Genomic DNA, 13,082 nt, shown 5'->3' with positions numbered 1-13,082 from the left:
GGTGATGAGATGAAGGGAAAAATGTAGAGACAGAAAGAGAGCCTTAATGTAAAACCCAAATACTTAGGGTTTGAGTGTTTGAAATGGTTATTAGATTGGGGTAGGAGCTTTCATGGTTAATTAAATACTTGTAATCTATATTGTACTTCATCAAAGTATTCTTAACATGAATTTCTGGGTCTAGGGTTGTGTTAGCTTCCAATTGGAGGTTGAAATCCTGACAAATTTGGGGTTTGATTTTGGGGGTTGAATTTGTCATAATTTAGTGATGATAAATCTAGAAAATTCTGGTGATGATGATGAATGTTTTCTTCTTAAATGAGTTTTTTATACTTTTTATTATGTCCCTTATAATTATAATGATAAATCCCATATTAGTACTTCCATATCTATTACGGTATTTACTACCAGTATCACTATTTTTTAGTGTTAATTTTTTTTAGCTGTTTGTTGGGCGTGGGGTGCTGTCAGGGGCGAATCCTGGAGGGGCTGGAGTGGGTCATGGCATCCCCCTTGGCTCAAGATAAATATAAAATTTTGCTTTTACTTATTATAAGTTTTAGTGTAGAGGAGTTGGTTTTTGCCATGTGATAATGGACAAGAGGTCAAGACTCAAGAGTTCAAATCTTGCAACTAACATTTTGTAGTTTTTTTTTTTAAATAGTAAATGTAATCAACAAACTCAATAATAGTTGTGAAATTACACATACATAGATATGATCTTGGGCACTTGGCCCCCATCACTTAAAAATTCTGGTTCCGCCACTAGGTGCTATTAAAGGTACCGAAGCAGTCTTTGCTGCTTCCGGTAATCGAGGGCCCCGACTCTCTGTCCAACACATAGTGGACAAAACCTAACCTACTGTTCCGAGATGTCGTGGTGGACAGATTGTTGCTTTGCTAGAGTATATCACAAACACTGAAGTTATGGAAGAGTCGATGTATGCTCCATACACGGCTGGAAGAATGACAATCCATCACATCCAGCCCCAATTCAGGTATATAGATTATTATCCTATTATTTAAAATGTTAGATACTACTTGTTATTGAGTACATGTTTATTTTCTATTTAATTAACTATTATTATTTTAATAATATGTTTGTTTAGAATCTACATAAAATTAGTGTGTCCATAATAGTAAAAGATGACGAGGATTCAAATGGTTTAGCTCTGGACAAGCAACCCGACATAGTTTCAATTCCTTATGCTTCAGGCATTGTTAATTTTTTCGGGGTTAGAATTTCTAATGTTATATATTATTTTTTGTTTCCAATATCTTATATTTCGTATATAGTTAGCTAAATTTTTTTTTGTTTACTTTGCAAGATAGCTTCATAGATGTACCAAAAGCTAAAATACATAATAATGTAGACTTTCTCCCCCCCCCCCCATACCATGATGGAAGCTGCAGTTGGATATGGAACTTTCAACTTACCTGGAAAATGGAAAGAATGGATACCATTGAGTATTGGAAAATTAAAAATCGGTGGGATGATTTGTGGGGTAGTAGGGTTTTGGTTACTTGATTAAAAATTAACCCTACTTAATATGAACGCTTTTGATCGTAAAAAAGCATTGAATAAAAAACAAAAGAAAGATGCAATATGGTATTATGTAGCTGTAGACACCTGATTGTGTCTCCCAAATACCAAACTCTCATAATTATCAACCTTTCACGTCAAGGATGAAGGCAACTTCGAGCTTGGCTAGGTATATTGGAGTCTCGTATGGTATGTGTTTAGGCTAGACTAATTTGTTAATCCAGCAAAAAATTATACCTAATTTGTTAATATTTTTTATGAAGATTGTTGATGATTTTAGATAATCGTAGATTATTGTTTGTGAATGAAAAACGGAGGAAATCGTCCCTTATTTATAAGAAAAATGACCAAAAAGATATAGTCACAAATAAGAAGCGATTTGGGACCATTAAAAATTTTCAATGCATAGATTTGATTTCGTACAATTACAATTTTTATATCAATTTCACACAAAAAATTCAATTCATAATAAATATATTGATTTACTTTAAAAGACTATAAAGTTTAATTTTATATAAATTTTATTTTTGCTAACATGTTTTTATTTATCTAGTTTATTTAGATGGAAGAGATATGGATGTGAACGAAAAAATAAAAGATAAATAGTATACATGTTTTTATTATTTTTTAAGATTTCTATTTTTTAAAAACCAACGAATAATGATTTAGGATTTAGATATATAAAAAATAAAAAATATATCTTTTCACGTCAAAGATTTTATCCTAATATGTAACTGGTAAATTATTATATTTACATTTTTTTTAAAGATATCATATTTACAATTTATTCATATTTTTAAATTCAATTGTCATGTAACTAACAACCACAAATAATATACAAAATAACATTAAATAATGTCGCATTATAAATTATTTAAAAAAAATTATACTTTTGTAATAGGCAATAACACTTTAATAAAATTATTATGTGTTTTTTTGTCTAAAATTATTAAATAGTAAAATAAATCAAATACAAAATTATCTTTTCTTGAGATTTATATATGAAAAACAGTGCATTGCACGGGCTTTCATCTACTATTTAGTAATCGGAAAACTTAAAAGAAATATAAGTTGTCCACATGTCAGCCCTAAACTCAGCTTTTGTTTTCCTAATTATTATGCTGTCTTTTTCTCCAACCGGCTCCATGACTTCCATCATCAAACCATACCATCTGAATCATCATCACTAATTCATTGGCTTTTGACTTCTCTCAATCTAATTATATTTTTAGACATCTACCTATAGATTTGAAGATCAAGGTACATTCATTTTTTATTTTCCTATATTATTTTGCTTATCAATTAATTAGTATATGGTTGGCATATCAAATTTTAAATTTTCAATTATTCAAATTAAATTGAATCCTCGTTGTAGGCTTAATTTATTTCATTCTACTACTACAATATAATTTGTATTTATAAACCTAATTTCTATCCAAATGAACATTTCTTCACAAAAAATTGCAAAACATATAACATGTGCATCAATACTGTATCTGCCAAGCAAGTAGTAGTTAATTGATTAAAACGAGACTACGACGACACTTGGCATCCCAACTTTTCTTCAAGTGGCGAGCCATGTGGATGACAAAGTCAACAAAATTCGATAGATTTTTAGAATCAAAAGTTTTATTAGTCGAGGAATAATAAGGGTCTGTTCACATTTATTGAACTGAACTGAACTGAACTGATTGGAGTTGAACTAAATTGAATGGAGCTGAAATGAACTGAGCTGAATAGAGCTGAAATAAATTATTTATGATAGAAGAAAATTAGGAGCTGAACTAAACTGAACTAAAATTAAGTTGAAGTGAACAGGCCCTAAGAGTATATGATTTGTTGATTTGATATTTGCAATTTTTAACTGTAGCTTCTAATATACAACTAAAACAAAAATAGGCAAAAAAAAAAAAAAATATGAGTAAAATTTTTTCTTATTGTAAAATAGGTCACAAATTATTTTAAACTTTTGATTTATGGTTTATAGTTGTCCAAAATTTTTGGTAGAAAGATTTGTGAAATCTTTAAATATAATAATTACTATATGGTCAACTAGAATATGTATAAAAAAAAATACTTCCTCCGTTCTTTTATTATGGCATCATAAGAGATTGACACAAATTTTTTGGTAGTGAAAAAAGGATGAGAGAGAAAGGTAGAAATACAAAGTTGCCCATGTGATTGTATATATAAAATAAAAAGTAAGTGTTGAAAAGTAAGGGTATATTAGGTATTTATAGTGTGAACACAAATATTTCTTTTCCTAAAATGGATATGGTGCAATATTTGTGAAACTTTCTTAAAAGGCAAATAGTGCAATATTAAAAAAAAACGGAGGAAGTATTATTTTTGTAAATGATTTGTTTCCTTAATTAATAGAATTATTTTTTGAAAAAAAAAGTAAAATAAGGACACACCAGGAGATGACACGTGTCATTTCTGGTGTGTATTTTAGTATATATTATTGATTATTGATTATTGATAAATATGTTATTTTTACATCATAAATTTCGTTTAAAAGTAGTTAAAAACAAGATTCGATTATGGGAATCTTAACTAATTAGAAATAATACTTCCTATTTCATATATGATGCTAGAGCACGTCTTGTGCGTGGCCACTTATAAAAGAATAAAGTAACCCATGTAATACTCAACGAGTCTTGTAATACTGAACGAGTAACCCATATAACACTGACGAAGTAACCCTTTTAACACCGACCAAGTAACCCTTTTAACACTAATGAAGTATTCCCTATGATGGCTAGCCATACGGTGTGGCCAACCACATATAATAATTTGTGATGATGCTAAGTCAACAAAAGTTCAAAAAGAATTCTTAAAATAAAAAGTTATTATAGAGTATGATTGTTAAATTATTGTACATTATCAGTTGTAGATCCCAAAACTAGATACATTTTTTATATGTACAAATACAATTATTAAGTAATCATTAAGGCCATGATTAATTCACCTTATTTTTACTTTTTAAGATCATATTAGAAATATAAGTTATGACATACTTTATTAGTTATTATGGTTTTTCATTGCTAAATACGTACCTTTAATATCGTGATTAAAAAAATTATAAAAATTACATATTAATAAAAAAAATTATTACAAATCTAATAAAACCCTACTTGATACACTATTTCTTTATAGATTTACCTAAGATCAAATTTTGGTTAAATCAGTCCGTATCAAGTTTAGATAAGATTAGATAAGCAAATATAAGGTGAGCTAAACATGCCCTAGTTCATGAGTAGTAGATTGAAATAAATCATGACAGTATTTTATTTCGAAAGATTGTTTCTTATCTTTTGTCATCTTAGGTTTTGTATAAATATTTTATCATCTCCTTTCTCCACTAAGTTAAGGGTTGTGTTCTTTTTGCCCAAGGATGATAGCTCCACAGTCAGGTCATCACCAGCATTTCTGCAAATTCTATGGTAGCTTAAGGGTGTCCAAAATATCAATTATTTTATATTCTATTTCTTAAAAAAGGAAAATGTATGTTTTAAAATAAAAGGTTTGGGAGAATTGAAATATTTCCAAGGCTTGGAAATTGCACCAAGTAAATAATGTTTTTGCATGTGCCAAAGAAAATATGCCCTTGATATTATTTCTAAAGCAGGATTGTTAGGAGCGAAACCCAAAGAATTTCGAATAAATTAAAATCATAAATTAGCTGTAGCAGAAGGAATGAAAGGATCTACGGGAAGTTAGCACAATATAGGAGTCTTGCTGGACGACTTATATTTTTGTCCGTAACATTGGGACACAAGCAAATCATGTGTTGCACTACTTGAAAGAATCCAGGGATAACGGACGGAAGGGTGGGGTGACCCTGATTAGGAGAGTTGTCCTTTGACGAGGAGGTTGTTGGCTAGTTTGGATTATACCCTGGGAAACCAAAAAGCAACATTGTATTACCCCGTATTTTATTTTAGATAAGTACTTTGTGAGGTATTTAAATAATTTGAAATGAATTATTTATGGCATTTTAATTATTTATTTTAAATAAGTTTGGAAATATTTTATAAAAGAAAGTTTATTTAATTAATTACTTTATTAAGTTGGAATTTATTTTAGGAAAGTTTTATTTTAGTTAAGTTTATTAGGAAAGGGATTAGGAAAGATTAAAAAAAGAAATTTTAGGTAAGAAGGGTTTCTAGAGAAAGGGGTATAAATATTCAACACTTGGGCAAATTAAACTTTGCTCAGAGTCGAGAATACCCAAGGTAAACTTTCTCTCCTTCTCCTTTATTTCTTTTTCTTTTGCACACACCACCGCCGGCCACCACCACACCACTAGTGGGCCGCCGCCCACCAACAGCAGCAGTCGGTAGCAGCGGCGGCACCACCAGCAGCACGACAGCAGTAACACCCCCACAATAAATTAAAGGAAAATAAATAACCTTTGAATAAAACTGCGGAAGCATACACTTAAATCGGAGGTATTACTGCCACACTCGACAACCTGTCAAGTGTTAAGGCTTACAAAATCCCAATAATTACAACCCAACAAATCTAGGTGAGCTATTTATACAACTTTACAAACTCGATATAAAAACACTAATCGAAACACTTGAGCTCCTTTAGCTACGATCACTTGATCAACCTGCTTAAACAATCTTGACTGCTCACCATTAAGGACAAATTCCAAAATAGATCGTCGCAGGGCCATCATAAGAAAAAGACATGGCCGCAAACACAAATAGCATAACAAAACAATACACACGTCAGCAAAAAGCTAAGTAATCATCACATATCAGAATATATAGTATAATAGAATGATTGACAACACAAGCTCAATTAAATAATGTAGTTTAAAACTACATTACACATTGTACTCTGGAAAATAACCTTTATCGACTCAACCTCGAATAATAATACAAACCTTTTACTCAATTAACTGATCATACCCAATAAGTGTGCCATGCTCGTTGTTCTATACCTAGCCTTGGACATGAGTAATTCGAATAACAAACCAACAAGTATAAAAACTTGAACACTCTCAATAACCAGAAAAACACCTTGAACCAGACCACATACGGGCCAATTCCCACTATAGGGGACCATAGAAAAATAAATAATAAAGATTGTACCTCATTCTTAACCCATGATTATCATCCTTTTACCAACATGCCAAGGACTAAAGTATATAACGCCGAGCCTCAAACCAAGAACAAAATAATAATGTTCACCCTTTTGATCTCATACTTTAATCAAATAATCATTCACAAACTTAGATAGTATCTTAACAATGACACATGTACCCAAATAATGTAATAATTCGAACTCTGTTCAATTATAGTATATCTCAACTCTTATTGGACAATAAAACTAACACCCAAAATTAATCAAATCTCAACCCAAAAATAATACTCCGTATTAAATTAGTAACTCTAAATCTCAAAACAATACTCCCTATAGCAACAACAACATTAGAAACCTTATAAATAATAACACAATCATCAACACGTTAACACAAAAGAATGATGCACATATAATAAAATCTGATCAAAAACATGAAAATAAAATAATCAACAACACTATAAAACTTAATCGTAAATTTAACAAACAACTTCTAAGGTATGTGTGATTACCTTGTAGATCAAACTAGTTGATCGCACAACCAAACTTTGTGAACTAAATTAACAATATTAGGAAAATAAGTGTTTGGAAGAATATGGGCAAATAAAAAGGAATCAGAATAAGGCTAAAGATTTGGGTTTCATATATGAACTTCACGCACAAAAAACGGAACGGCAGCTTTCTTTTTTTTTTTTTATAAAATAATAATGTAGGGTTAAAGGATATAAATACTATCAAATAAGATAAGAAAATAAAATTTAAAGTATACAGCTCTAATTTTATAATTTGTAAAATCATAAAATATACGGGTGTTACAATCTACCCTCCTTAAAACAAGTTTCGTCCCGAAATTTAAAATAGAAAAATTTAGGGTATTACAATATACCCTCCTTAAAACAAGTTTCGTCCCGAAACTTAAAGTAGAAAAATTTAGGGTATTACAACAGCAGCCAGCTGTGGTGCCGTGGTTCCTGTCCGCCCACCTGTTCGGAAGAAAAAAATTATTCTTTTTTTATTTTTCTTCTGTTTAATCCTAGATCTAATTATAAATTATGAGTTTTGTGATGGTTTATGATGATTGATTTTAAATATGATGCATTAATTTTAATTAAAAAAGCCTTAAATTTGAAACCCTAAATTTGTAAATAATTGATTATTGAAGGAATATGATTTAGGGTGGTTTAAACCTTTAATTTGAGGGTTTTAAAGCATAATTACAGCAAGTTTTCATGAATTACTATTGCTGGAAATTTTGCTAGTAAGTTAAAAATTAAGTTTCTTGAAGGAATTTTGACTACTCATTAATTGGGATTAAAGTAAGAGATTTTAAATTAATTTTCAGCTTGTTTTAAATAAATTATGAGTGGTTTAATAAGATAATATATTGCTGGAAATTTGTGTGGAGTAGATTTTAATGCCATATTATGATTTTGGATTGTAGGAGACTTTGAAGTGAGTGACTTCTAAGTCGTGGCGATTTTAAGATCATATTCAAGGTACGTTCGCGTACTTGATATCTATTTGGTGATATAGGATCATGCTAGGCTTTGAATAATTGATTCCAAATAGTATTGTGATAGTTTTGATGGGAATTTATGATTTGGTTGATGTTGGTGATTGAATTATGAAGCATGGATTAATTGTGATGGATTATTGAATGAAAATAATTATTTTGGCATGTTATATATGAACTACACTTTTATTATTGGCATGATAGAGAGCATGTATAATTAAACTAAATGTTTAATTTGGTTTGGAATATTAAAAAGGAATTTTATTATGGTTCATATAATTCTTATTGATGCTATAACCATGAAAAAGAAGCTATATAAGTGTCTATGTACACGAGTAATAAATTATATGTTGATGTTTTAGTGCACTTAAGGTGTTTCTAACACCGAGGGATAGGAATTGTGGCGTATTTGTTTAAGGTGTCTTTGACAACGAGGTAGATTTAAAAAGGGTTCAACATTAAATATTATGTGGTCACTAATTATTCAAGAATTAAATTGGAATGTTTAATTGTTTGGATAATTTTAATGTTTGATTGTGTTGTGGTTTGAGAGTCATCACCAAGTTTAATAACATGTAAACAACGTAAAGTGAAAGATATTACACACCAAAACTCTTGGAACGTATATACCTTAAGTATGAACATATGGGGAGAGTTATGGGGTTTTATATTTAACCATAACTTCTACTGGGAGTACAGGACGCTGTATTTTCCTTTTATTATTATGCGCATGAATTCCGCCACTTACGAGTGGCTATTTTATATTAGCACAGTTAGCTCCCGTGTAAGTACCCTATATTGGGACAGGTTAGGGGGGAAACCCGTTCGATGCGTAATCAATGCTAAATGAATCATTTAGTTACTTAGTTGAGAAGTCTTGTTGTATGTTGTGTGCTTGTAAACAGGTACAACGAGGTAAGTTGTGTGTTTGTTAGCCTTGTCTGTACCTTGGCCCTATGATGACCCATTTTTAATGGAGAGTAGTGGAAACAAATAGAGATAAGCTTTTCGAGTGATGGAGCATATTCATGGGCGGATCTAGGGGGGTTCAAGGGGGTACATTGAACCCACAGATTTTTTGAAAAAAAAATTATAAGTTTTAATTTTTTTTTTTCTGTTAATAAAACCTGAATATTGGATATATACATTTGATGTGCATAAATGAAACAAGGAAAATGGCGGAGCTCAGTGGTTTTGGCTTTCCCACAATTTCGCTTTGGGCTTTTTGATCAGCGGTTCGATTCCTTGTAGCAGCATTTTTAATTTTATTCCCCCCCCCCCTTTTTTTGGTTAATTTAATTTTCCCTTTGCTTCTCTTTTTATTGCCTATTTACATTTTCTCTTCTACCTTTGCTTCTCTTCTCTTAGTCTTTTTTTAAAAAAAAATTCTCCCTTTTTCTTCAAGGACAAAGGTTTGATATTGGAACATTTCTAATTTTACAATATTTACTCACACTCCTTTTTTAATTTGTGATTCTCATGTTGGAAAAAATATGTACAAGCATATGGTATCTTATTAGATTCAATTCGTCTAGAAAAATGCTTTAGTGATATCAAGTTTCTTTATTATTTACAAAAATGTAATATAAGATATTTAAGTTGTTCAAATTCTTTCAGAAGCGAATGCTTTGGAATATTCCATTCTTGTAGCAGCCACCGCTTCGGATCCTGCCCCTCTTCAATTTCTGGCCCCATATTCCGGGTGTACTATCGGAGAATATTTCCGCGATAATGGAATGCACGCATTAATCATCTTATAGAATTTGCATCCCTCAAAAAAAAAATTAATAAAAATAATAAAAATAATAAAAAATTCCCCCCTCCCCCACTAAAAAAGAGTTTATAGAATTTGCATTGACAAGCGTAAAATTTTCAACATTGTAATTTAAAAAGACCGGGGGGCTACATCTTATTTTGTAACGATACCGAACCCACACTTCTGAATTCCAGGATACGCCAGCATGAGTGAAGAGCGAATCATGCTAGTTTCCATAAGTTTATGATATGTTTATTGCTTTATTTTATTATTTTATCTGCAAGACTAACGTAAAGATTTCAAGTTGGTTTGGTTTTAATAAGGGCCTACAATGGTTCCAAGTTGTAGGTTGTTTTGTTTTACTTTGGTTTGACTTTACTCGCTGGTTGACTTTTTAAGTCGACTCGTTTTGAATGTTTTTAAAGGTAGTCTTCTGTTGTGTGTCTTTGATAATTGCCTTAGTAGTTTCCACGGTGGCGGTAATGTTTTAGAATTTCCTATTTTGAATTTAAACAGAGAAAAACAAGTATTTTAAAGGAAATGAATTTCTAGGGTGTTATAAAGTAGTAATATCTTTATCTTCTGCAGATTTCATTTGATATAGTAATTTGTGCTAAAATAGTTGAAGCAATAACTTTTGGATATTATAGGGATTCACCATGCTCAAGGCATATATCTCTTTATTGTTTATTGTTCATAATCCAATGTTCCATGAGAGAGTGGACTGTCATATTGTGCGAGATACAATCAAGGATGGTTTAATTTCCCCATATGTGCCTACGAACGTGCAATGCAAACATTTTAATAAAGCACTTGGGTAAGACTCGGTTTGAGCTTTTACTTAGCAAGTTGGGTATTCCAAATCTTTAGCAAGTTGGCATTCCAAATCTTTATGCTCTATGTTACAACTAAAGGGGGATATTAATTTATACAATAGGGAATATAAGATAACTAGGTTATCCCCGTGCGATTCACAATTAGAATTAATTTATTTTGTAACTTATTTTCTTTTGCATTACATTGTATATAAAAATTAGAATCATATATATAAACAATTTTCAATTAAGGATACATATATGTGAACCACATTATTTACAACTAATAATTGAAATAGTCGAAAGAAAATTATTTAAGGATGCATTTTTTTTTTATTTTTTTTTATTTTTTTTTTATTCCAATGAGGTTACAAAGTACCAAAGCAAAAGAGAAAAAACCAACAGAGAAAGCAAAGCAAACTACTAACAAAAAAAAACTAAAGCAAAACTACCTAGGGAGGAATGAGCCGTGGCAAGGCCACACCTCTTACATCTTCCTCTAAGATACGATTAAGGTCTACCGGGATATCACTAAAATAAACCAGTTGAGAGTCTTGAATTACGATTAAGGATGCATATTAATGATATATGAAGAAAAAACATACACTGTATACAATTAGAACCAATGTCATCAAAATTATTATTTTAGCTTCCAAAAATAAACAGGTTTGTATAGTAGTTAAAAGCATCTATATGATTTTATTTTAGTCATAATTCATAAAATGACTTTCAAAGCAATAATAGAATAGTTTAGCTTTAAAAAAATAAATAATAAAGATGATGTCATAAAGCATTTAGGCGGGAAATTTTTTTATGAGAAAACATGTGTACAATTTTGGAGAAAAATGATGTCAGCATGTTTTTGTTTTAGTATTAGTTAATAGATGTTTTGTTGGAAAATTATACTCCCTCCGTCCCCTTTTGATAGTCCCTTATGGACAATTTTCACGGGAATTAATAAACACAAAAAAGAATAGTAAATATACATTGAAAAAGTAAATTGACATTGGGTATGCAAAAAAGTAGAGAGAAAATAATAAAAGTATATTGGAAAACAAAATTTACATGGGATATTTAAATTTGCACAAGTATTGTTGCAAATTGGAGGGAATTTTTGTAAGAAATTAATATTGAAGGTTGTTGAAAAAAGCAAATAGGATGAACATTTTGGGACTAAAATTTGCCCATAAGGGACTATCAAAAGGGGACGGAGGGAGTATTTCTTTGGAAAATTAATGCTGTACTAGTTTTCATAAATGACAACAAGATTATTTTATCAAAAGGACATAAATTACCTAGCTATCAGTTAAAATGCTATCAGTAAAATCACCCGGTTTCAAGGAAAAAAAAAAAGGTTAAATAACCTTAGAATCAGCAAATGAAAGTCGTTCTTCCTAAAGGTCAAATGAAGAGAGAAAGTAGAATAAAGGGAAAAACATTCCATTTGATTAGCCGTCAAAAGTCATCCAGCAATATTTTGTCAAGGCACTTGCATAGTCAGGATTTGAATATCCCTAGTTAAGTGTAAGTTATGACTTATGAGCGTTTATGTAAGATCAATCAACATTTAAGACCATTTAACGAACATCAATCGTAGCTGGAGTCGTACTTGTCAACTTTTCGTATTTACCACATCACCCTTATAATCAAGATAAACAGTAGGGAGGAGTAAACACGTTAAACTTGGGATTATGAGATGCGTACAGCCTAATCTGCATTACCATAATTTCAGTTTGCCTGTTATTAGTAAATATCACTTGTTACCTAGAGGTTTAAACTAGTCCAAAATCAAGACAACTAGTTACTGAACATGCTACTTCTGTACCACAACTGTTTATTACCTTCGGCTGTCTGCTGTTTTTGCTCAATACTCCACAATTTAGAATTATATCCCCAAAGATTACAATAATTACATAAACATCGGGAATTTATCACACAAAACAGCCATTATAATTTGTAGTGATCAGATAGGTCTACAAACAGGTGCTATATCCTACAGAAAAGGTTGCAATTTTCTATATTCAATCTGGCTATTTAATTATAACTCTAATTGGAAATCAAATTGATCATGATAAAAACGTTCATTTCAAAATCTCCCATGTTTTCACAAGATAAATAATAAACCACTAATAAATTATTAAAAAATATCCTTTCATGAGCCAGCATAAATCGCAATACACAACTGGGACATCATGGATTTTCATTATATAATTTATATAAAAATTCAAACCTACATTCAAAGCTTCAGAGCTAAAATTATCGCATCACGCTCAAGTCAAACCGTTACTTGATCTTAATGACTCATGATGAAAATTGTGTTAGCACCAACTACTATGAAAGGCCTCAATTAACCCACTTCAT

General features: G+C 30.7%; 1 protein-coding gene across 1 annotated transcript in view; it reads left to right on the top strand.

Annotated features, from left to right (window-relative positions):
- Nucleotides 1-13,082, top strand: part of LOC145619611 (uncharacterized) — a 255,837-nt gene that overhangs the window by 33,369 nt on the left and 209,386 nt on the right. The gene's annotated exons all lie outside the window — the stretch shown is intronic.

The sequence above is a fragment of the Chenopodium album genome, chromosome 27, assembly GCF_948465745.1.
Source record: "Chenopodium album chromosome 27, dcCheAlbu1.1, whole genome shotgun sequence".
Lineage (NCBI taxonomy): Eukaryota > Viridiplantae > Streptophyta > Magnoliopsida > Caryophyllales > Amaranthaceae > Chenopodium > Chenopodium album.
This window is presented reverse-complemented; position numbering and strand designations above follow the sequence as displayed.